The sequence below is a fragment of the Salmo salar genome, chromosome 01 (assembly GCF_965601325.2).
Source record: "Salmo salar chromosome 01, fSalSal1, whole genome shotgun sequence".
Taxonomy (NCBI): domain Eukaryota; kingdom Metazoa; phylum Chordata; class Actinopteri; order Salmoniformes; family Salmonidae; genus Salmo; species Salmo salar.
Genome location: NC_138291.1, coordinates 91,469,398 through 91,493,879, shown reverse-complemented (window position 1 = coordinate 91,493,879; position 24,482 = coordinate 91,469,398). Strand labels below are relative to the sequence as shown.

Sequence of the window (24,482 nt, the reverse complement as noted above, 5' to 3'; positions counted from 1 at the left end):
TATAAAAGACATCTGTCCACAGAACCAATCAATCAATCAGATTCCAAACTCTCCACCATGGCCAAGACCAAAGAGCTCTCCAAGGATGTCAGGGACAAGATTGTAGACCTACACAAGGCTGGAATGGGCTACAAGACCATCGCCAAGCAGCTTGGTGAGAAGGTGACAACATTTGGTGTGATTATTCGCAAATGGAAGAAACACAAAAGAACTGTCAATATCCCTCGGCCTGGGGCTCCATGCAAGATCTCACCTCGTGGAGTTGCAATGATCATGAGACGGTGAGGAATCAGCCCAGAAATACACGGGAGGATCTTGTCAATGATCTCAAAGCAGCTGGGACCATAGTCACCAAGAAAACAATTGGTAACACACTACGCCGTGAAGGACTGAAATCCTGCAGCCCCCGCAAGGTCCCCCTGCTCAAGAATACATATACAGGCCCGTATGAAGTCTGCCAATGAACATCTGAATGACTCAGAGGACAACTGGTGAAAGTGTTGTGGTCAGATGAGACCAAAATTTTGCTCTTTGGCATCAACTCAACTCGCCGTGTTTGGAGGAGGAGGAATGCTGCCTATGACCCCAAGAACACCATCTCCACCGTCAAACATGGAGGTGGAAACATTATGCTTTGGGGGTGTTTTTCTGCTAAGGGGACAGGACAACTTCACTGCATCAAAGGGACGATGGACGGGGCCATGTACCGTCAAATCTTGGGTGAAAACCTCCTTCCCTCAGCCAGGGCATTGAAAATGGGTCGTGGATGGGTATTCCAGCATGACAATGACCCAAAACACACGGCCAAGGCAATAAAGGAGTGGCTGAAGAAGAAGCCCATTAAGGTCCTGGAGTGGCCTAGCCAGTCTCCAGACCTTAATCCCATAGAAAATCTGTGGAGGGAGCTGAAGGTTCGAGTTGCCAAACGTCAGCCTCGAAACCTTAATGACTTGGAGAAGATCTGCAAAGAGGAGTGGGACAAAATCCCTCCTGAGATGTGTGCAAACCTGGTGGCCAACTAACTACAAGAAACGTCTGACCTCTGTGATTGACAACAAGGGTTTTGCCACCAAGTACTAAGTCATTTTTTGCAGAGGGGTCAAATACTTATTTCCCTCATTAAAATGCAAATCCTTTTATAACATTTTTGACATGCGTTTTTCTGGATTTTTTTGTTGTTATTCTGTCTCTCACTGCTCAAATAAACCTACCATTAAAATTATAGACTGATCATTTCTTTGTAAGTGGGCAAATGTACAAAATCAGCAGGGGATTAGATACTGTTTTCCCCCACTGTAGGTCCTCTTGGCGTAGGTTCACTCAGTGAAGGTCCTTCGGGAGGGGGTCTTGCAGGTCTGGGAGGGTGTCTCGCTGGTCTGGGCGGGTTTGTCCTTTGCTCTGTTGCTCCAGTGTAAGGTGCTGGGGCTACAGTTGAGGGTGACGACCTTCAGGGTCCTGGAAAAAGTTGGGATTTCTACCTTGTTGAGGTGGACCTGGTCGTAAAGGCTGTTCAAGTCAATGGTGCAGTGCTGGGCCAGGTATACATTACATTTTGAGGCACAGTCTTGCGAAATGCTTGCATTCACCCGCTGTATGGTGGCAGAGTGAAAGTATTTTCGTGGTAGCAGAATGGAAATAATCACTTGTGTGTTGGGGAAAGTGGAAGAAGCTTTTTCAATCACTCCCTTGAGTGCTGTTGCCACCCTTTCCTGCTGGCCCTCAGGTAATTTGTGCCCGTGTGAATTATGATGTGGCTGGGGGACCCTAGTCTGTCCTCTGACAACAGCTCCAGGGCATGCCTAGTTTTTGGTCACCAGAGTTTAGCCACTTTGTGTTTGGGAAAAAGTTTATCCTTTTGAATGTATTTTCCATTTGAGTCAATGAGGAGCACAATCTCTGGCTTTTGTGTGTCCTCAGTGGATGTGGGGGGGTTGTCAGGAGGGCTATCGGGGGAGCTGACAAGAGGGCTGTTAGGAGGAGGTGAGGTCTTTTGGGTTGGTGGGTCCTGTGTTGTCTGTCCCATTGGGGTGTTGAGGTTGTGGTCCGAGTCTGAGGTGGGCTGTTCTGCTGGCATGTCTGGGGGAGTGTCCTGCTCTGTGTCAAACCTCAGCTTTCTGACCTCGTCCTTCATTGCTATGTGTGCTACTTTAAGTTCTCTCACGTCAGTCCGTAGAGCAGCCAGCTCTCTCAGACAGCCATCCAGCTCCACCTTCTGCCCTCCGGGTCTTGTTGGGGTGGGGGGTGTTGTTGTGCTGGTCTGTATTGTGGATTTGTTCTGTTTGGATTGTGTAGACTAGCTCTCTGAGCTCCACCATGTCTCTCTCCAGCTCTGTGAATTTATCCTTCTCAATGATGGAGAGCAGTGCAGTTGTGGGACCTGGGTGTGTTCAATGCAAGAGGGGGGGAGGGGGGGTGTATTTCCAGGTTCCCCTGTGTTTCTTCTGCAGGTTTTGGTTTGTTAGGTTTTTTTTTCTTGATAGTCTTTGGTAGTAATAGTCCATTCAGGTCATTCAAGGTTTTAGGTATGGAATTTTGATTTGGATTGAAGGTTTTAATGTTGAGGCTAAAAATGTAAGTTGATCTACTTTCATCCAACTCTAATTCTATATTTTTTTGCAGAAGAACTCAGGAGCACATGAGCACTGTCTCTCTGTCTTCCTTCTGTGACTCACTCACTATACTCACTCACTCACTCACTCACTCACTCACTCACTCACTCACTCACTCACTCACTCACTCACTCACTCACTCACTCACTCACTCACTCACTCACTCACTCACTCACTCACTCACTCACTCACTCACTCACTCACTCACTCACTCCTGTTCCTTCTGATTCAATCAGCTCCTCAGACTGGTCATGGAGTTTGAGGGCCATGCTCATAGAGGTACTCTCCCTGTCTCTCTCTCCCTCTTCTCATCTCCTCATCCCCACCTATCTACCCCTGAATTATAGTTCTCCTCCACTTTCTTTTCAATCTCTCTGTCTATTTAATTACAACTTTAGATGTCCGATCACCCCCTGTCCAGAGTGTTTGTTATGCACTTTGGCTTGAAATGTCAACACATCAATGTGTCATGTACATGGTTAACTGACTGATTGCCCCCCCCTCCCAGGCTGGCAGTCCATTCAGGGAGCCCCTGATCAAGTTCCTGACGCATCCCCCATCTCAGACTGTAGAGTTGTTCATGATGGAGGCCACACTCAATGACCCACAGTAGAGCTACATGTTCATGGTGAGACAAACGCCATCCTGTGGCTCAGTTGGTAGAGCATGGTGTGTGCAACGCCAGGGTTGTGGGTTCGATTCCCATGGGGGGCCAGTACAACAAAAAAAAAAAAAATCCATGAAATGAAAATGAAATGTATGTATTCACTACTGTAAGTCGCTCTGGATAAGAGCATCTGCTAAATGACTAAAATGTAAAAAAAATTAAAATCCTGCCCAAGAGCCTCAGGTACATTACGTCTCTCTACGGAGCTTTAACTGTGTGGAGGTGATGTCAACACCATCCTGCCCATGAGCCTCGGGTACATTACGTCTCACTACGGAGCTTTAACTGTGTGGAGGTGATGTCAACACCATCCTGCCCAAGAGCCTCGGGTACATTACGTCTCACTACGGAGCTTTAACTGTGTGGAGGTGATGTCAACACCATCCTGCCCAAGAGCCTTGGGTACATTATGTCTCACTATGGAGCTTTAACTGTGTGGAGGAATCCCTGTTTGATGTCAGATAGAATTGCAGTTATGGCTGCTAACATTATGCTCCGGGTGTTCTCATTCAGAGCCTTTGCTCCATGGATCTGTTTAAGAAATGCATGAGATAATTCCCATTCTCCTAATCCCCTTTCCTCTGTTGTGCTCCAGAGCTTCCTGAAACATAAAGAAGCCAAGCCCCTGACGGACATGCTGGCCTCCAACCCCAGCCGCTTCACCCCCCTGCTGGTACTGCAGCCACAGCCAGGTCTGGGTCCTCCACCACCGACACCGCCAGGCTCGACCTGCAGTTCCAGGCCATCAAGGTGAGGATGGCTGCACGCTGATGCACACACACACACACACACACACACACACACACACACACACACACACACACACACACACACACACACACACACACACACACACACACACACACACACACACACACACTAGGACAAATATAAGCACCCACATCATTATGATTAACATTATTACACACTCACTCAGACAAACTCACACAAATGCACCCTCCCTTAACCTGTGAGACTTCATGTAAATCTACCACTGACCGGCTAGTTTCAGCCATATTGTTTTCACCTATCCAATCCTTTCCAACAGCTACACCTTCTCACACCTGTGTGTCCACTGCTCTCTTTCCTCTTCTCAGATCATCAGTATCATAGTGAACAACGAGGAGGGTTGGTTAGCGGGGCAGCACTCTCTGGTCAGCCAGCTCAGACAGGTTTGGGCCAGTTAGGCCTTCCAGGAACGACACCGCAAAGACAACATAGCCGCCATCAACTGGAAAGAGCCCAAGCTGCTGGCCTACAGTCTGCTCAGCCATTGCAAGTATGTACTAAAAAACCCACACACCATGATACTGCTGTAAATATGCATCATTTGCACTACCACTTCAGTATGAAACTGCCTGGGTTGGTCAATACTTCTAAGATCAAGATGCGTCATTGACTGTCATCTATCTTTCATGTAAAACTTTATTTTTTATACCTTGCATGCTCACACACTGTCAGTGTTCTACTCACTGTTTACTCACCCCCCTTCCCTCCAGGCATAACTTCAATGAGATCGAGCTGCTGTTCCAGCTGCTGAGGGCGTTTATGGGTTGTTTCCTGTGCAACATGACCTTCCTAAAGGACCACATGGAGGAGGAGATCCCTAAGAACTACAGCATCGCTCAAAAACGAATTCTCTTCTTTCAATGACCCACATTTCAACAATGAGCTCAAAGCCAAGGTAACCAACCCACCCTTCCCTCTCTCTCTCACACACACACACACGGACGTATGGGAACACAGCATCCTCTCAAATGTTTTCACACACACAAACACCGACATGGTAAAAGAACATAATATTAAAAGCCCCAAAATGGAAATTAAAATTCCTAACCGTGAGTGTTCCCTGCTGGACTGCATTGTTTTAATTTCAGCGGTGCAGCGCCAGTCCCCCCCTCCAATTACTTATGTTTCTCATATACTTAGCTTCCTCTTAATTGTTCTTCTCGAGCGAAGAGCAGATGCTGTCCGTGTGTGTGTGCTAGTGCTTGAGTGTGTGTGTGTGTGTGTGTGTGTGTGTGTGTGTGTGTGTGTGTGTGCCTCCACTGACATATTCAATAATTGACTGAAGCATTTTCCTGGAAACAAGATGAAAAAGGGTGTTATTTTGTAGTAGCCCTCCTAAATCTGCGAACAGAGATGTTTTATCCTGGTTTGACAGCTGGACGATTTAACATAATGCATATTGCTCGGCCACGCTCTCACCCTGTCTGTCTCTCGCTCTGTCTGTCTCTCGCTTTGTCTGTCTCTCGCTTTGTCTGTCTCTCGCTTTGTCTGTCTCTCGCTTTGTCTGTCTCTCGCTTTGTCTGTCTCTCGCTCTGTCTGTCTCTCGCTCTGTCTGTCTCTCGCTCTGTCTGTCTCTCGCTCTGTCTGTCTCTCGCTCTGTCTATCTCTCGCTTTGTCTGTCGGTCACTCTGTCTGTCTGTCTCTCGCTCGCATTGTCTGTCTGTCTGTCTGTCTGTCTGTCTGTCTGTCTGTCTGTCTGTCTGTCTGTCTGTCTGTCTGTCTGTCTGTCTGTCTGTCTGTCTGTCTGTCTGTCTGTCTGTCTGTCTGTCTGTCTGTCGCTTTGTCTGGCTCTCGCTCTCGCTCTGTCTGGCTCTCGCTCTGTCTGTCGCTCTGTCTGTCTGTCTCTCGCTCTGTCTAGCTCTCGCTCTCGCTTTGTCTGGCTCTCGCTCTGTCTGGCTCTCGCTCTGTCTGTCACTCTGTCTGTCTGTCCTCGCTCTGTCTGTCTCTCGTGCTTGCTCTGTCTGGCTCTCGCTGGCTCTGTCTGTCTGTCTGTCTGTCTGTCTGTCTGTCTGTCTGTCTGTCTGTCTGTCTGTCTGTCTGTCTGTCTGTCTGTCTGTCTGTCTGTCTGTCTGTCTGTCTGTCCGTCTGCCTCTCGTGCCATCTGTCTGTCTCTCTGTCGCTCTCTCTGTCTCTCTGTCTCTCGTTCTCTGTCTGTCTTTCTGTCTCTTGCTCTCTGTCTGTCTTGCTCTCTGTCTGTCTCGCTCTGTCTGTCTGTCTCCTCGCTCTCGCTTTGTCTGTCTCGCGCTGTCTGTCTGTCTCTTCGCTCTGACTGTCTGTCTCCTCGCTCTGACTGTCTGTCTCCTCGCTCTGTCTGTCTTTCTCCTCGCTCTGTCTGTCTGTCTCCTCACTCTGTCTGTCTCCTCACTCTGTCTGTCTCTTCACTCTGTGTCCTCACTCTCGCAGGCTCTCTCTGGCTCTCGCTCTGTCTGTCTGTCTGTCTGTCTGTCTGTCTGTCTGTCTGTCTGTCTCTCGCTCTCTCTTTCTCTCTCTTGCTCGGTCTGTCTGTCTTTCTCAACAACAAAAAAATCTAATTCAGATTGCTTTATTGGCATGAAATACAATTTGTAGATATTGCAAAGGCGTATAGTTTCAGTAAATACAGTACAATGCAATAAGGCTAATAAAATCCAGTTAATTTCAGTAGTAATAATAATAGTACATGTTATCATGTATCCAGGTACAACAGTACTGCTTTTGTGTGATCTTTGGTCAATACAATTACACTGAAAAAAAGTTATAAACGTAACATGTAAAGTGTTGGTCCCATGTTTCATGAGCTGAAATAAAGATCCCAGAAATGTTCCATAAGCACATAAAGTGTATTTCTCTCAAGTTTTGTGCAAAAATTTGTTTACATCCCTGTTAATGAGCATTTCTCCTTTGCCAAGATAATCCATCCAACTGACAGGTGTAATGATTAAACAGCATGATCATTACACATGTGCACCTTGTGCTGGGGACAATAAAAGGCCACTTTGTCATACAACACAATGACGCAGATGTCTCAAGTTTTGAGGGGGCATGTAAATGGCATGCTGACTGCAGGAATGTCCACCAGAGCTGTTGCCAGAGAATTGAATGTTCATTTCTCTACCATAAGTCACCTCCAACATTGTTTTAGAGAATTTGGCAGTACGTCCAACAGGGCTCACAACCGCAGACCACGTGTGTAGTGGCGTAGTGTGGGTGAGCGGTTTGCTGATATCAGCATTGTTATTGGTGGGGTTATGGTATGGGCAGGCATAAGCTACCGACAACGAACACAATTGCATTTTATCGTTGGCAATTTGAATGCACAGAGATACCATGACAAGATCCTGAGGTACATTCTCGTGCCATTCATCTGCCGCCATCACCTCATGTTTCAGGCCCTTGTCGGAAGGATCTGTACACAATTCCTGCAAGCTGAAAATGTCCCAAGTTCTTCCATGGCCTGAGAACTCACCAGACGTGTCACCCATTGAGCATGTTTGGGATGTTCTGGATCGACAGCGTGTTCCAGTTCCCACCAATATCCAGCAACTTTTCGCAGCCATTGAAGAGGAGTGGGACAACATTCCACAGGCCACAATCAACAGCCTGATCAAATCTATGCGAATGGAGATGTGTCACGCTGCATGAGGCAAATGGTGGTCACACCAGGTACAGACTGGTTTTCTGATCCACGCCCCTACTTTTTTTTTAAGGTGTCTGTGACCAACAGATGCGTATCTGTATTCCCAGTCACATGAAATCCACAGATTAGGACCTAATGAATGTATTTGAATTGACTGACTTCCTTATATGAACTGTAACTCATTAAATTATTTTAAATTGTTGCATGTTGCGTTTTTATTTGGGTTCAGTATAATTCAATAAAAATAAGATTACAAAAAAATAATAATAATGAATGGCTAATAAATAAACAAAATGGTGCCAATGTTTTAATGCCCTTCTCTTTATATTTACAATCATTGATGTAGACGTTGAACAGGGTTGGATTTAAACTGCACCCTTTTCTCACCCCTCTCCCTTTTGCCCAAAAAATCATATTTTATTGTTCAGTTTAATGCTACATGTGTAGTTCAAGAAGATAGATTTTATGATATCATATACTTGACCTCACTTAACGCCAGCTTTGGAGGGTTTTGTAATATAATCCATCATGCCATATGGAATCAAAAGCATTCTTAAAATCAACAAAACATGCACATACTTTTCCTCTGCTTCTGATGAACATGCTGGTTTATTATTGTGTGTAATGTGTGTATGTGGTCTGTTCTGTGTTTGGGTAGAGAGCTAATTTGTTTTTTTGCTGAGAGCGTTATGTTGTGTGAGGAAGGTCTGTATTCGGTCATTGAGAATACAGCAGAACAGTTTCCTCATGTTACTAGTGACACATATTCCCCTATAGTTATTAGGGCCTAATTTGTCACCTTTTTATATATGGAGGTTATGAGCCCCTGGTTCCAAATACCAGGCAAGCAGCCACTCTCCAAAACCAGGTTCAATAGTTTTAATAAGACATCCTGCAGCTCAGGAGTACTGTTTAGGGCATGTAAAGTAAGGTCTTCTGCTGGTAATATTCCATAGAGACTTTCAAATTGATCTTCCAAATGTTGCCATTTTGAATGGCTAGGTTATTCCTCTGTTTTCCATTTAGACCATTCCATTTCTCCCACAACTGGCTTCCATCAATGGAGTCTTCAATCTCTTTGAGAGTGTTATCAAAATGCTTCCGTTTCTTCAATCTTAGGTTTTGTTTGCATTCTTTCAATGTGTCACTATTTTTTTGCCAAACGTCTCTATCCTGTGGTTGGTGATGTTTTTCCATTTGACAGAGAACTACATTTTACATTCGGCATCAAACCATTTCTCTTTTTGATGTTTCGAATTAGAACTGTTTTTTAATTTTGCATAAATTTGCTTTTGTGGCTGCTTTATGATAGATCTCATTTCATTTGTTCACAGTCAAATTTATGTCAGGGAGGTTTGGGCTGAATGTACTTGAAAGGAAAGCATTGATACAGGTTGTAACTTCTGGGCAGTTCAACGCTGTATTGAGGTGTGTTGCGTTGTCAGGGGCCCATCTGTACGTTTTATTTAGATTAATCAGTGTACAGGGCTGTGGTCCAGAGCTGAGCTCAAACTACAGTGGTTTGACAAACTCCTCATGACTGTGGTAAGGCTTCACAGAGATGTACAATATTAACAATCTAGTTCCTTATTAAGCACTTGCTCCTCTTCTGGGCCTCATCATGGCTTTTTAAATTTATTTTTTATATATATATTTATTTTTTATTGAATATCCGAAACATACAATATACTTGCAGGGAAGCCGCTCAACAACTACATCATACCAGTCATCCAACAGATTCCCATTCAGAGTGACACACAGAAGCATCCAGGGTCAATGCCCTGCTAAAGGGCTCGTTGATAGATCTGCCACCAGGCCAAAAAATGTGAACCTGAACCCTCTAACACACCCCCCCCCCCCCCACAGTTCCCCAATAGCTGTCCCTCAACCATAGAGGCTTTCCCACAGTCGCCCCCAAGAGTTAAAATAAAAACAAAAATACAATTAATTCCATTCCCCACCCCCAAGAACCCCAATGCACCAACAACCAAGAGAATGAACTAAAGAGAAAAAGAAAAAGATAGAAAACAGCAAACAACAATGCAACATTTTTTAATAAAAAAACAACAAAAATAAAAAATAAAAAACAAAGGACATCAAGAACAACTAAATCATTAAAAAAAGTTTTTATTTTTATTATTTCACCTTTATTTAACCAGGTAGGCCAGTTGAGAACAAGTTCTCATTGACAACTGCGACCTGGCCCAGATAAAGCAAAGCAGTGCGACACAAACAACAACACAGAGTTACACATGGAATAAACAAACATAGTCAATAACACCATAGAAAAAAAAGTCTATATACAGTGTGTGCAAATGAGGTAAGATAAGGGAGGTAAGACAATAAATAGGCCATAGTGGCAAAATAATTACAATTTAGCAATTTAAACACTGGAGTGATAGATGTGCAGAACATGAATGTGCAAGTAGAGATACTGGGGTGCAAAGGAGCAAAAAAATAAATAACAGTATGGGGATGAGGTAGTTGAATGGGCTATTTACAGATGGGCTATGTACAGGTGCAGTGACCTGCGAGCTTCTCTGACAGCTGGTGCTTAAAGTTAGTGAGGGAGATATGAGTCTCCAGCTTGAGTGATTTTTGCAATTCATTCCAGTCATTCGCAGCAGAGAACTGGAAGGAAAGGCGGCCAAAGGAGGAATTGGCATTGGGGGTGACCAGTGAAATATACCTGCTGGAGCGCGTGCTATGCGTGGGTGCTGCTATGGTGACCAGTGAGCTGAGATAAGGTGGGGCTTTACCTAGCAAAGACTAATAGATGACCTGGAGCCAGTGCGTTTGGCGACAAATATGAAGCTAGGGCCAGCCAGCGAGAACATACAGGTCGCAGTGGTGGGTAGTATATGGGGCTTTGGTGACAAAACAGATGGTACTGTGATAGACTGCATCCAATTTTCTGAGTAGAGTGTTGGAGGCTATTTTGTAAATGACATCGCCAAAGTCAAGGATCGGTAGGATAGTCAGTTTTACGGTGGTATGTTAGGCAGCATGAGTGAAGGATGCTTTGTTGCGAAATAGGAAGCCAATTCTAGATTTAATTTTGGATTGGAGATGCTTAATGTGAGTCTGAAAGGAGAGTTTACAGTCTAACCAGACACCTAGGTATTTGTAGTTGTCCACATATTCTAAGTCAGAACCGTCCAGAGTAGTGATGCTGGACGGGCGGCCAGGTGCGGGCAGCGATTGGTTGAAGAGCATGCATTTAGTTTTACTTGCATTTAAGAGCAGTTGGAGGCCACGGAAGGAGAGTTGTATGGCATTAAAGCTTGTCTGGAGGTTAGTTAACACAGTGTCCAAAGAAGGGCCAGAAGTATACAGAATGGTGTCATCTGCGTAGAGGTGGATCAGAGAATCCCCAGCAGCAAGAGCGTGTTCTTGTTTGCGTTTATTTGAATGAAAGTGTGTGTATATGCATGTGTACACACACTTGCACGGCATCAGCCTCAGTCAAGCCGGTATTAGCTGTAAAAACACTGTCCCTCATGTCATTCTTTGACCATCATTCTAACTCCCACTTGTCTCCAATTCCACCTCCCAACCCTCAGCTTCCCTCAGCCAATCCCACCTATCTCTGCTGGCCACCCTCTTCGGATTTCTACGTAACATATATCTTTCAACTATGCTGTGATGTTTAGCGTAACGTACAATTTCAATCTATCTAATCGAATAGAATCCACAGATTGCGAGTTGAAGATAAATGCTTTTACTAAGAGTATTAGTATATTAGTAATTGACTGACCCGGTCTCTCCAGATCTCCTAACAGTACTATTTCTAGGGTCAATTTTACATCAATGCTATGCATTTTCAGCCATGCCTGAGACCAGAAACAGGCTACCTGAGGGCAATACCAAAATAAATGGTCTATTGATTCTGTATCCTCACAACAAAATCTGCAGAGCTTCGATGATTTTATGCCTCAGATATTCAATATTCAAATCTTGCATTGTTTTATATATCAACTCAAACACCCTGTACCATGGAATCAGTACATCAAAAATCTCTTCCCATCTATTTTGCAATCTGTATGGCACAGTTGTCAACATTCTGGTCCTCAAATGAAACTAGTATAGTTTCCTATTTATGCTATTTTTATTCCTCCACCAGTTTTGATCCTTTATATTGGGCAGACAGACCAGTTCCCTACCTCCTCCCGCTGCCACCTGCCTCCTCAATTTTTGTGGTAATGCTGTAATCAATTGGTTGTACTCTTGGATTGAGCAGACCTTTCTGTACAATTCTGCTAACTCCATGAAGGACATAACTCTACCATTCCAATTTACATTAAGAACAAAATACAATTTTCAAACATCTTTCCCATAAATACAGGTATTTTATCAACCAGCACATTTGAGTTCAGCCATAATATTTGTTCTATCTTTTCGGGGGGATGAAATTGAAATTGTAGCCAGCTCTGCAATGCTCGTTTGAAAAAGAGAGATACTAATCGAAAATTAGACATCTGCACAAAGTCAAAAAGGCAATTTTTAAACAATGGATGAGCTTTTCTTAGTAATCTACTTGAGAACCATTTAGGGTTCAAGTAAAACTTATGAATAAGTGAAGCTTTCAGAGAGAGGTTTAATGCTTTTATATTTTATAATCTCAACTCACCCAATTCAAAATCATTATAAGAGTAGGCATGCTTTATTTTGTCTGGCTTAGCTTCCCAGATAAAGCAAAATATTTTTTGCTCATATGATTTGAAAAACGAATCATCAGGAGTAGGGAGCTCCATAAGTAAGTGAGTAAACTGAGATTAATCAGGGCAATTTTTCCATAAATAGACAGGTATTTACGTCTCCATGGTTGAAGGATCTTGTCTATTTTTACAAGTTTTCTATTGAAATGAATTGTGGAGACATACCAAGTATGTCTACTTCTCCATCAGCCCATTTTATAGGTAAACTGCAGGGTAATGTAAAAGTTGTATTTTTTAAAGATCCAATACGTAATATTGTACACTTATCAGAATTAGGTTTAAGTCCAGAGAGTAGAGATAAGTTACCTAGATCTTCAATGAGACATTGCAGGGATCTAGCTTGCTGACTTAATATAAAACTTGAGTCACCGGCATACATGGACACTTTGGTTTTTAAGCCTTGGATTTCTAATCCTCTTTCGATGGCCATAACAAATAAATATGGTGACAGTGGAGATCCTATTTTAACTCCTCTTGACAATTCAAAACTCTCTGAGAAGTAGCCGTTTGTTAGGCGGAGCGACACAGGGGAACCCAAGAGCAGACTCAGACGAGGAAACAGGGATGAATGAACCTAGATATTTATTGTAACACAGGGAGATATGGAGTGCAGATCCGGGGAAGCTCAGATGAGTTGAAGAAAGCCAGATGTGAAGACTGAGGTTGGAGTGAGCTGGGTAGAACTGGGTAAACAGGTCCGGAGGGGAATCCAAGGATCTTGAATAATCATAAATAGCTAGAAGCATAAACTGACTGGGCAGAGATTACGATCTGGCATAGTGGAAGTGGCAGGACTGAATATGTGTAGAGGTCTTAATTATGGAACGAGTTGCAGCTGGTAGGGATCTGCTCTGGGAGAGGGAGAGAGAGAGAGTGTACTGAGGGAGTAACTGCAGGTCAAGAAAACACCAGATGAACACAAGAGGGCATAGCAGGAGCAGATGTGACAGACGTTATTTACTATTTTACACCTTGGGTTGCTATACATTATTTTTACCCATTTTTTAAGAGAATCACCAAAATGGAAAAAATCCAGGCATTTATAAATAAAATCCAGTCTACTTTATCAAATGCCTTTTCAAAATCCGTTATAAATACTAGGCCTGGCTTCTTAGATGTTTCATGATGTTTTATTATTTCTAGTAGTTGTCGTATATTATCTCCAATATATCGTTTATGTAAAAAACCTGTCTGATCTGGATGAACAATACCTGGAAAAACCTTTTTAATTCTGAGTGCTATGCATTTCTCTAGTATTTTTGCATCACACCATTGAAGTGTAAGGGGCCCCCATTTTTTTTAGATAGACTGGGTCTTTATATTTGCCATCTGGGTCTTGTTTGAATAATAGAGAAATCAGACCTTCCTGCTGAGTACCGGACAGACAACCATTTCTATAGGAGTAGTTAAAACAATCTAACAATGGAGCTTTAAGTACAAAAAAGGCTTGATATACCTCTTCCGGTATGCCATCAAGCCCTGGGGGTTTTCCAGACTGAAAGGATTTAATAACCTCAAAAAGTTATTCTTCTGTAATTTGGCCTTTGCACTGATCTTTCTGTACATTTGTTAATTTTCCATTTTTTATATTATTTGGAAATAATTCCTTACCGTAATCTTCATTCAGTGGGAGAGGATGAGACAGAAAAGAGAACATCTTCCTAAAATAATTAGCTTCCTCTTTTAAAATATCATTCGGAGAATCATTGATGACTCCGTCTTCAATAACGAGTTTCTGCAAATTATTTTTGTTAGTGTTCCTGTATTGGAGATTCAGGAAGAATTTTGTGCATTTTTCTCCATATTCCATCCAGTTTGCTTTATTTTTGTAATAGATTACATTAGATCGTTCTTGAATAAGTTCCTCAAGTTCTTTTTGTTTTCCCTCAAACTTATTTTGTATCTCCGTAGTATCGTTTTTATTGCTCTCTACCTGTACTATTAGTTCATGGATTTCCCTTGTTTGTCTCGTCTCTTTAGCCAGAAATTTCTTTTTTTATTATTGATGAAAATTGAATTGAATGACCTCTGAAGGTACATTTTGTAACGCCTTGGCCATAGAGAGGGGTTTTTTGTTCTTTATTTTGGTTAGGCCAGGGTGTTACATTGGGTGGGCGTTCTATGTTCCTTTTTCTATGTTTTGGTATTTCTTTGTTTTGGGCCATGGTTGTGGCTCCCAATCAGGCACAGCTGAAGCTCGTTGCTGCTGATTGGGAGTCACACATAAGGAGCATGTTTTTCCTTTGGGTTTTGTGGGTAATTGTTTCTGTTTAGAATATTTTCCTAACAGGACTGTTTGCTGTCGTTTTTTTGTTCCTTTTGTAGTGTTCTCTTGTTTGTTGAATTAAAATTCTAATGATGAACACATCCTCTGCTGCACCTTGGTTCCCTCTTACAGACAGCCGTTCCACATTTAAAGGTATCCCAAACAATAAGGGGATTTGATGAACCTATATTACACTGGAAAAATTGAGTTATAAATTATTTTGTCTTAGTTAAAAATGAGTTGTCCTCCAGTAAACTTTGATTAAATTTCCAATATCCCTGTCCACGTGGAAAATCTATAAGAGTTATGTGAATGCTAATTAGATGATGATCCGATCACATTCTGTCTCCTATTAAAACTTTTTTAACCTTTGATGCAAGAGAGAAAGAAACAAGAAAGTAGTCAAGACGACTAGCTGAATTAAGTCTCCTCCATGTATATCTCACTAGGTCGGGGATTTTTAGTCTCCAAATATCCACTATTTCTAATGTGTCCATAATATTTGTCATTTCCTTAACCTGTCTGGGCGAGGTGGGACGCTTGCTAGTCAACAGCCAGTGGAATCGCGTGGAGCGAAATACAAATACCTCAAATGCTATAACTTCAATTTCTCAAACATATGTGTCACAGTTGTCGTAGTGATGAGACCAAAACGCAGCAGGTATGTGTATGCTCATCTTGACGTTTTAATAAATTCAAAATGAACACCAAAATAACAAAAGAACGAACGATCAACAAAACAGTCTGGTAAGGCAAAAGGCTAAACACAGAACAATCTCCCACAAATGACAAACACAAACACACCCTAATATATGGGACTCTCAATCAAAGGCAAATAGACAACACCTGCCTTCAACTGAGAGTCCCAACCCCAATTAACCAAACATAGAAACAGACACACTAGACTAAACATAGAATACATGAAAAATCAAACAGTGCCCAAAAACCCCAGAATACTTAAATCAAATGCCCCTTCAACAAACACACCACCCCGAACCACATAAAACGAATACCCTCTGCCACGTCCTGACCAAACTACAATGACAATTAACCCTTATACTGGCCAGGATGTGACAGTACCCCCCCCCCCCCCCCCCCTAAAGGTGCTAACCCCGGAAGCACCTCAAGAATAACAAAACCCCAAACAACAACAAAAAAATCCCCCTAAACTAAAGGGAGGGAAGGGATGGTGGCTGCCGTCACCGACGGCACTTGTGCTACACCCCCCCTCCCCAACCCACCTATGCTGGTGGTGGTTCAGGCTCCGGCCTATTGTCCTCCAGAGTGCCGACCGACCCGATCAGCCTCGGACCGTAGGCAGACTCCCCCTGCTCCGGATCATGGGCAGACCTCCACCTCTCCACCCTGTATGCAGACAGCAATTAAACAGTTAATCTCTTTAAGTTCTGAATTGTCAGGCTTACTCAGTTCAGGGTTGTTGCTAGACTCTGGGCCGATGGGCCACTCTGGCAGCTCCGGGCAGTCTGGCCACTCTGGCAGCTCCGGGCAGTCTGGCCACTCTGGCATCTCCGGGCAGTCTGGCCACTCTGGCATCTCCAGGCAGTCTGGCCACTCTGGCATCTCCGGGCAGTCTGGCCACTCTGGCATCTCCGGGCAGTCGTGGCCACTCTGGCAGCTCCTGATTAGTGGGTGGCTCTGGCGAGCTCCTGACTGGCGGGCGGCTCTGGCGACTCCTGACTGACGGGCGGCTCTGGCGACTCCTGACTGACGGGCGGCTCTGGCGACTCCTGACTGACGGGTGGCTCTGGCGACTCCTGACTGACGGGCGGCTCTGGCGACTCCTGACTGACGGGCGGCTCTGGCGACTCCTGACTGACGGGCGGCTCTGGCGACTCCTGACTGACGGGCGGCTCTGGCGACTCTTGACTGACGGGCAGCTCTGGCGACTCTTGACTGACGGGCAGCTCTGGCGACTCTTGACTGACGGGCAGCTCTGGCGACTCTTGACTGACGGGCAGCACTGGCGCATCTTGACTGACGGGCAGCTCTGGCGACTCCTGACTGACGGGGCTGGACTGACGCACTAGAAGCCTTGTGCGTGGGGCTGGTACTGGACGTGCCAGCCTGGAGACACGCACCTTCGGGCTAGTGCGGGGAGCTGGCCTGGGGCTCCATTCTTGCCCCGCAAAACTGCTCTTGTGCCCCCCCCAAAAAAATTCTTGGGGCTGCCTCTCGAGTTTCTTAAACTCCTCCATAGCCCTGGAAACGCTCAACCTTATTTCTGTCCATGTCCATCCTTCCGCCTCATCCATATACTGAGCGTGCCGCTCTTCTCTCCGCTGCTTGGTCTTGGTTTGGTGGGAGATTCTGTCACAGTTGTCATAGTGATGAGACCAAAACGCAGCAGGTATGTGTATGCTCATCTTGACGTTTTAATAAATTCAAAATGAACACCAAAATAACAAAAGAACGAACGATCAACAAAACAGTCTGGTAAGGCAAAAGGCTAAACACAGAACAATCTCCCACAAATGACAAACACAAACACACCCTAATATATGGGACTCTCAATCAAAGGCAAATAGACAACACCTGCCTTCAACTGAGAGTCCCAACCCCAATTAACCAAACATAGAAACAGACACACTAGACTAAACATAGAATACATGAAAAATCAAACAGTGCCCAAAAACCCCGGAATACTTAAATCAAAAGCCCCTTCAACAAACACACCACCCCGAACCACATAAAACGAATACCCTCTGCCACGTCCTGACCAAACTACAATGACAATTAACCCTTATACTGGCCAGGACGTGACAATATGACTATTTTTACACCATTTTAAAGACAAGACTCTCGTTAATCTAACCACATTGTCCGATTTCAAAAAGGCTTTACAGCGAAAGCAAAACATTAGATTATGTCAGGAGAGTACCCTGCCAAAAATAATCACACAGCCATTTTCAAAGCAAGCATATATGTCACAAAAACCAAAAACCACAGCTAAATGCAGCACTAACCTTTGATGATCTTCATCAGATGACACTCCTAGGACATTATGTTATACAAAACATGCATGTTTTGTTCAATCAAGTTCATATTTATATCAGAAACCAGCTTTTTACATTAGCATGTGATGTTCAGAACTAGCATACCCACCGCAAACTTCCGGTGAATTTACTAAATTACTCATGATAAACATTCACAAAATACATATTTATTTTAAGAATTATAGATACAGAACTCCTTTATGCAATCGCGGTGTCAGATTTTAAAATAGCTTTTCAGCGAAAGCACATTTTGCAATATTCTGAGTACATAGCCCGGCCATCACAGCTAGCTATTTTGACACCCACCAAGTTTGGGGCTCACCAAACTCAGAATTACTATTAGAAAAATTGGATTACCTTTGCTGTTCTTCGTCAGAATGCACTCCCAGGACTTCTACTTCAACAACAAATGTTGTTTTGGTTCCAAATAATCCATAGTTATATTCAAATAGCTCCGTTTTGTTCGTGCATTCAGGTCACTATCCGAAAGGTGACGCGCGAGCGCATTTTGTGACAAAAAAATTCAAAATATTCCATTACCGTACTTAGAAGCATGTCAAACGCTGTTTAAAATCTATTTCTATGCTATTTTTCTCGTAAAATAGCAATAATATTCCAACCGTGCGACGTTGTATTCATTCAAAGGCTGAAAGAAAAAAATTGAGAATTCTCATGAACGCGCATCTCCAGTGTCACTGTCCCCAGGCTGGCCACTCACAAATTCTCCTGCTGTTCTTTGCCCAGAGACAGCAGACACCCCATTCCACTTTCTGGCGCCTTCTGAGAGCCAATGGAAGCCTTAGAAAATGTCATGTTACAGCAGAGATTCTGTATTTTCGATAGAGATACAACAGAAGGACAACAAATTGTCAGACAGGGCACTTCTTGTATGGAATCTTCTCAGGTTTTGGCCTACCATATGAGTTCTGTTATACTCACAGACACCATTCAAACAGTTTTAGAAAGTTTAGAGTGTTTTCTATCCAAATCTACTAATTATATGCATATTCTCATTTCTGGGCAAGAGTAGAAACCAGTTTAAATCGGGTACGTTTTTTATCTGGCCGTGCAAATACTGCCCCCTAGCCCCAACATTAAGAGCATGGTGATGATAGTTTGTAGAGTGATTACCTTTACGGTCCATTTAGGTACTTAACGATGTGTTATAGTCTCCTACCAAAATGATATGTTCATTTGTTGCCTGTAAGCTCAATAAATTGATATAAATATTTTCGAAGAAGTATGGATCCTCCTGATTTGGACCATATAGATTAATGAGCCAAATCTCTTTTTCATCCACTGTCATTTTCAACAAAATCCACCTTCCAAGCAAATCATTCCTGACTATTTGCACATTCAGATCGTAATTTTGGTTAATTTATATCATCACACCTTTTTTTAGTTCCTTTGTCCATGACAGAAAATTATTTCACCACCCCATTCCCTTTTCCACGCAACATCATCTAAGGATGTCGAGTGAGTTTCCTGTAAACAGTATATGTTATATTCCTTTTCTTTTAGCCACGTAAAGACTGATTATCTTTTTTTATAACCTGCTAAACCGTTACAATTATAACTGGCTATACTTATTGCACCCCTTACCATTACTAGATACTATTCCCAGTCTAAATTGACCATAATTAGTGATTGTAAAGTTACTGCCATCAGAGGTATTATGATGGTCAAAATTAGAGCTTTCAAATGTCTGTTATTTAGAATTCAAGAAATAGGTTCTAGCAATATTTATTTTATTCCCTTGCCTGTTTGCCTGTGAGCCAATGCCAATGCCAGACGTTAGAAAATTGAGACAACATAGTATGTGTGTGGTATTTTTTTTTATTTTACCTTTATTTAACTAGGCAAGTCAGTTAAGAACAAATTCTTATTTTCAATGATGGCCTAGGAACAGTGGGTTAACTGCTTTGTTCAGGGGCAGAAGAACAGATTTTCCTTGTCAGCTCAGGGATTTGATCTTGGACTAGTAAACCCCAAACTGAGTCTGAGTAAAATCTGAGTAGGTTGATGTGTATGATATTGGATGTGATTTAGTGAGATTCTGTACGATGTCTGTGTAAGAGTAAGACTATAATGTGTGGTGGCTCAGTTGGTAGAGCATGGAGCATGGTGTTTGCAACGCCAGGGTTGTGGTTTCGTTTCCCACGGGGGACCAGTATGGAGAAAAATAATAATAATAAATGTATGAAATGTATGCATTCACTACTGTAAGTCGCTCTGCATAAGAGTGTCTGCTAAATGACTAAAATGTAAATAATGACTCTGCCAATTTGCATGGTTGAGTGTCTATGTGTTTAACATGTAGTGCGTATAGCCTTAATATTCATGATGATAATTGTAATCCATATCGTGTCATAGTTGCATCATAATTTCCTTTAACATCATTGAAAAACACATCCCAGCATTTCCAAAGAAATTGACGTTTCACATGATCATGAAAGAGACCTTGCATTACTCTAGAGACGGCTTCACTACAGTACAAATGTATTCTGTACAATATGTTATTATTCCCCAATGCCTATATTCTGATATCTTCCCCTTGCTTGTTGTAAACATATATAAGGTTGTAGACAAATACATAAAAAGATATACAAGAATAAACACATTAAATTATAAAACAGTTCGACAACAGAGACAGGGAGAGAAGAGAAAAGAGAAAGAGTGAGAGAAGAGAGCGAGATCAGGTGTGTGTGTGTGTGAAGTCCGTATGTGTAAGCGAGCATGTAATTGAGTACCTGTGTGTTCATATCCACTTCATTGTGTTCAGATATTTTTACAGTTCCCATACTTTTTTTTGTAGCCTGAAGTCCCTGTAGAATTTAGTACAGTCATGGTGTTATGGAGCTGTCTCGGAATAGATGTCCATCTATAAAGAGTGTGTCCACAATGAGAAAGGCACGCTTACCCTCCTCCCTCTGATGCCTTTGTACCGGATACAGTCTCTTACGACGTTCGTTTATCTCCCTTGGAAATTGGTCATTGAGACCAAATTTGGTCTCCAAATTGAGACCAAATTTGGTCCCCTCCCTTCTCCTGCTTTTGATCAGCTCCTTTTGTTGGTAGTGTTCAAATGATCGGTCGGGGACCCTCCGAGCTCCAAGTCTGTGTACTCGGTGGAAAGCCACCTTGTTTAGTCTCTATAGGAAATTTCAAGGCGGATTGCATGAATTCTCTGATCGCGCCCTCTGGATTATTGGATGCGTCCTCAGGAATCCCAGAAAAAAAATATTTTCATGAATGCTACGACTTTGTATGTCTAGTGGCGACTCCTTCATCACCCTGTTTTCCCTGAGTAGACAATCCATGTTGGAATCGTGGATTTTTACCTTGGCTGTGAGTGCCTTGTTTTCTCCTTGGAGCGTGAGAATTTTACTCTGGCTAAACTCCATACTCCCCCACAGCCCTGCTACCTCTTCACACAACGTTTCCAGTGTTGCATGGATTACAGCCAGAGCACTAGCCTCTACTTCAACGTTAAGAAAATCGTCCATGTCTGTAGATGAATCTGTTTTTCTTTTTTTGTCAGGTTAAAGTTATTTTGTGAGGTAGTCGGATCATTCCATGATGGAGTATGTTGTTCCTCCATAGCGTAAAGCTGTTGGTACTCGTCAATATCCCTCAGGATCTCCTTAGTATCCAGGTTGGCTCCTTTCTGCAACCAGTTTTTTTACGAAAAGATAACAATGAGTCTTTCCCACGACGACGACAGGTGTCTGTAGTACAGCCAGCTAGCACTCGCGGAATCCACACAAAAAAATGGAACACAAACTTGCAGTCCCAGCCATAAAGGCTAACCGCGTCGTGGAATCCTTAGAAACAAAACTTTAGTTCTGAATAAAATCAATTTAATGAAAAAGATTTAATATTAACAACAAACCGAGTGTAGACAGTACAGTGTTCTGTTGCGTGCTCTGATGACGTATGTTGCATCATAAAGCCTCATCATGGCTTTATAAATTATTTGAAATACTCACATCCACTTACATCAACCATGAATAGCTGTTGTCTTTTTAACGAGTGAGTTATTGTAGTGTGTTCTTGCAAAGTTCCCTCCTGGGATTTCACCTTCAGTTGGTTGTTTTCCTCAGCTCCTAAGTTCCAGTCTGTCTTCCTATTTTACTTCCTTTGTCCCTTATCAGTTCCATGTCATTATTTAGTCATGATGTGAAGCAGCCTCAATCAGTGTAGTAGAGATAACTAAAGTAAGTCCACCTGGACTTCCCCTCCTCCACCCATCCCTCCATCTCCTCCTCCACTCCTCCCTATTCATGAGCTTCCTAAGACAAGCTTATCTGAGTGCTTCCCCAAATGTCTGACAATGATTGTTTTTCTCTCCGTGGATCGCTGCAGCCCCCTCAAACCAAGGCCCAACCTTACCTCAGAGATGTGTCCTCTCCCTCTTGAGACTGAACTGTACATGGCTAGCAGTCTTATCCAGAGTAATGAACAGAGCTGTAAATCACATTGTCCTTTATCATCTCATTGTTCTGTCATGTCAGTGATTAAAGGGACAGCGGGAGAGGGCAGAACACACACACATCTATCTGAAACACACCAGAGACTAGGCCTTATTCTGCTCCTACAGCTATAAATTCATACTTTTTTACTTCGACCAGAGCCTTAACAACTGAGTCACCTTTTTCATTAATACATATTCGTCCAAAGGGTCTGCTCCGAGTCCAAATAATATTTTTATCTCTTTCTTCTCTCCTCCCCCACTCTCCCATTCTCCTTCTCCCTACTAAATAGAGAGCTTTAACCTACTATAATCAAATATGTTGCCTTTTCCTGTTCGTCTCCCAGGCACGTCAACTGTGTCGTCTAGGTATGAGGAGTTGGAGTGTCTGTATGCAGCAGTGGGTAAGGTAATCTACGAGGGACTCACCAACTATGAGAAGGCCACCAGCAGTGCTAACCCAACACAGCTGTTTGGTAAGACACCTACCAGTACCAACACTCTCTTTCTCTTTTACTTTCTCTGTTGGTCTCTCTCTTTCTGCCTTGCACTCAGTCACTCATGCTCTTTCTCTGTGTCTCTCTCGGGCGCACTCATGCATGCACACTACCACACTATCTCTATCCAGAAATTAGAGGAGTAGGTGTGTCGTTTAAATCTAAAGCAGTGGTCTATGCTGGGTGGGTTAACAGCTGGTGTGGTTACATGAAGGGTGCAGCACAGAATTCAGTCTGTAGCGGGAAAGACCGATTTTTGTCTTTAACTACTTCTTCTGTAATCAGTTTTCTACCAGATGTCAGAAGTTTTTCTGAAAAGCTTATTTTTGATAGAAGAGAATAAAGTCTCAATTTAAACAGGTGGCATTATTTATTTCAGTAAGTGGGACATGAAGTGACAAATGGCTGTTGGAGAACACTCTTACGTGAACACTATTTGATACCGTTTCCTGAAATGGCAACAGTGGTCAATAACTGCCTTCATACCCTGTCCTCTCCACAAGGGGTTCTGTTATACACACACCACTGAAATGATGAATGTGTCTTGCCGAGGGTGACATTTTACAAATTGTCTCCCCTCCCAAGAGCAGTGTAGAGAGAAATGCGTTACTCATTTTCTTGACTCAGTTATTCGGTTAGATTTCCTCCAAAAATGACCTTGTAGTATAACTTCTCCTTACAAACAGACTGACCGTTTTTCCTTGTTTTACCAGCACGTGTTAGTGTGCATGTGCCAGGGTTTCTGTTAGCTGGTAACAGCTGGCTTTTGAACGATTAAAAAAAATATATATACACAGTACCAGTCAAAAGTTTGGACATACCTACTCAGTCCAGGGTTTTCTTTATTTTTACTATTTTCTACATTGTAGAATAATAGTGAAGACATCAAAACTATGAAATAACACATATGGAATAATGTAGTAACCAAAAAAGTGTTAAACAAATCAAACTATATTTTATATTTGAGATTCTTTAAAGTAGCCACCCCTTGCCTTGATGACAGCTTTGCACAAACTTGGCATTCTCTCAACCAGCTTCATGAGGTAGTCACCTGGAATGCATTTCAATTAACAGGTGTGCCTTGTTAAAAGTTATTTTGTGGAATTTCTTTCCTTATTAATGCGTTTGAGCCAATCAGTTGTGTTTTGACAAGGTAGGGTTGATATACAGAAGATAGCCCTATTTGGTAAAAGACCAAGTCCATATTAAGCAAAGAGAAACGACAGTCCATCTTTACTTAAAGACATGAAGGTCAGTCAATGCGGAAAATGTCAAGAACTTTCAACGTTTCTTCAAGTGCAGTCGCAAAAACCGTCAAGCGCTATGATGAAATTGGCTCTCATGAGGACCGCCACAGGAAAGGAAGACCCAGAGTTACCTCTGCTGCAGAGGATAAGTTCATTAGAGTTACCAGACTCAGAAAATCAGCAATAAACTGCAATTCAGATTGCAGCCCAAATAAATGCTTCACAGAGTCCAAGTAACAGACATCTCAACATCAACTGTTCAGAGGAGACTGCGTGATTCAGGCCTTCGTGGTCGAGTTGCTGCAAAGAAACCACTACTAAAGGACATCAATAATAAGAAGAGACTTGCTGAGGCCAAGAATCACGAGCAATGGACATTAGACCGGTGGAAATCTGTCCTTTGGTCTGATGAGTCCAAATTTTAGATTTTTGGTTCTACCCTCCATGTGTTTGTGAGATGCAGAGTAGGTGAACGGATGTTCTAGGCATGTGTGGTTCCCACCGTGAAGCATGGAGGAGGTGTGATGGTGTGTGGGTGCTTTGCTGGTGACACTGTCAGTGATTTATTCAGAATTGTTGCTAGCTAAG

The 24,482-nt window shown here is 42.9% G+C and overlaps 1 pseudogene; it reads left to right on the top strand.

The window, feature by feature from the left end:
- LOC106609298 (transformation/transcription domain-associated protein-like) overlaps positions 1–24,482 on the top strand; it is a 175,880-nt pseudogene that overhangs the window by 37,761 nt on the left and 113,637 nt on the right.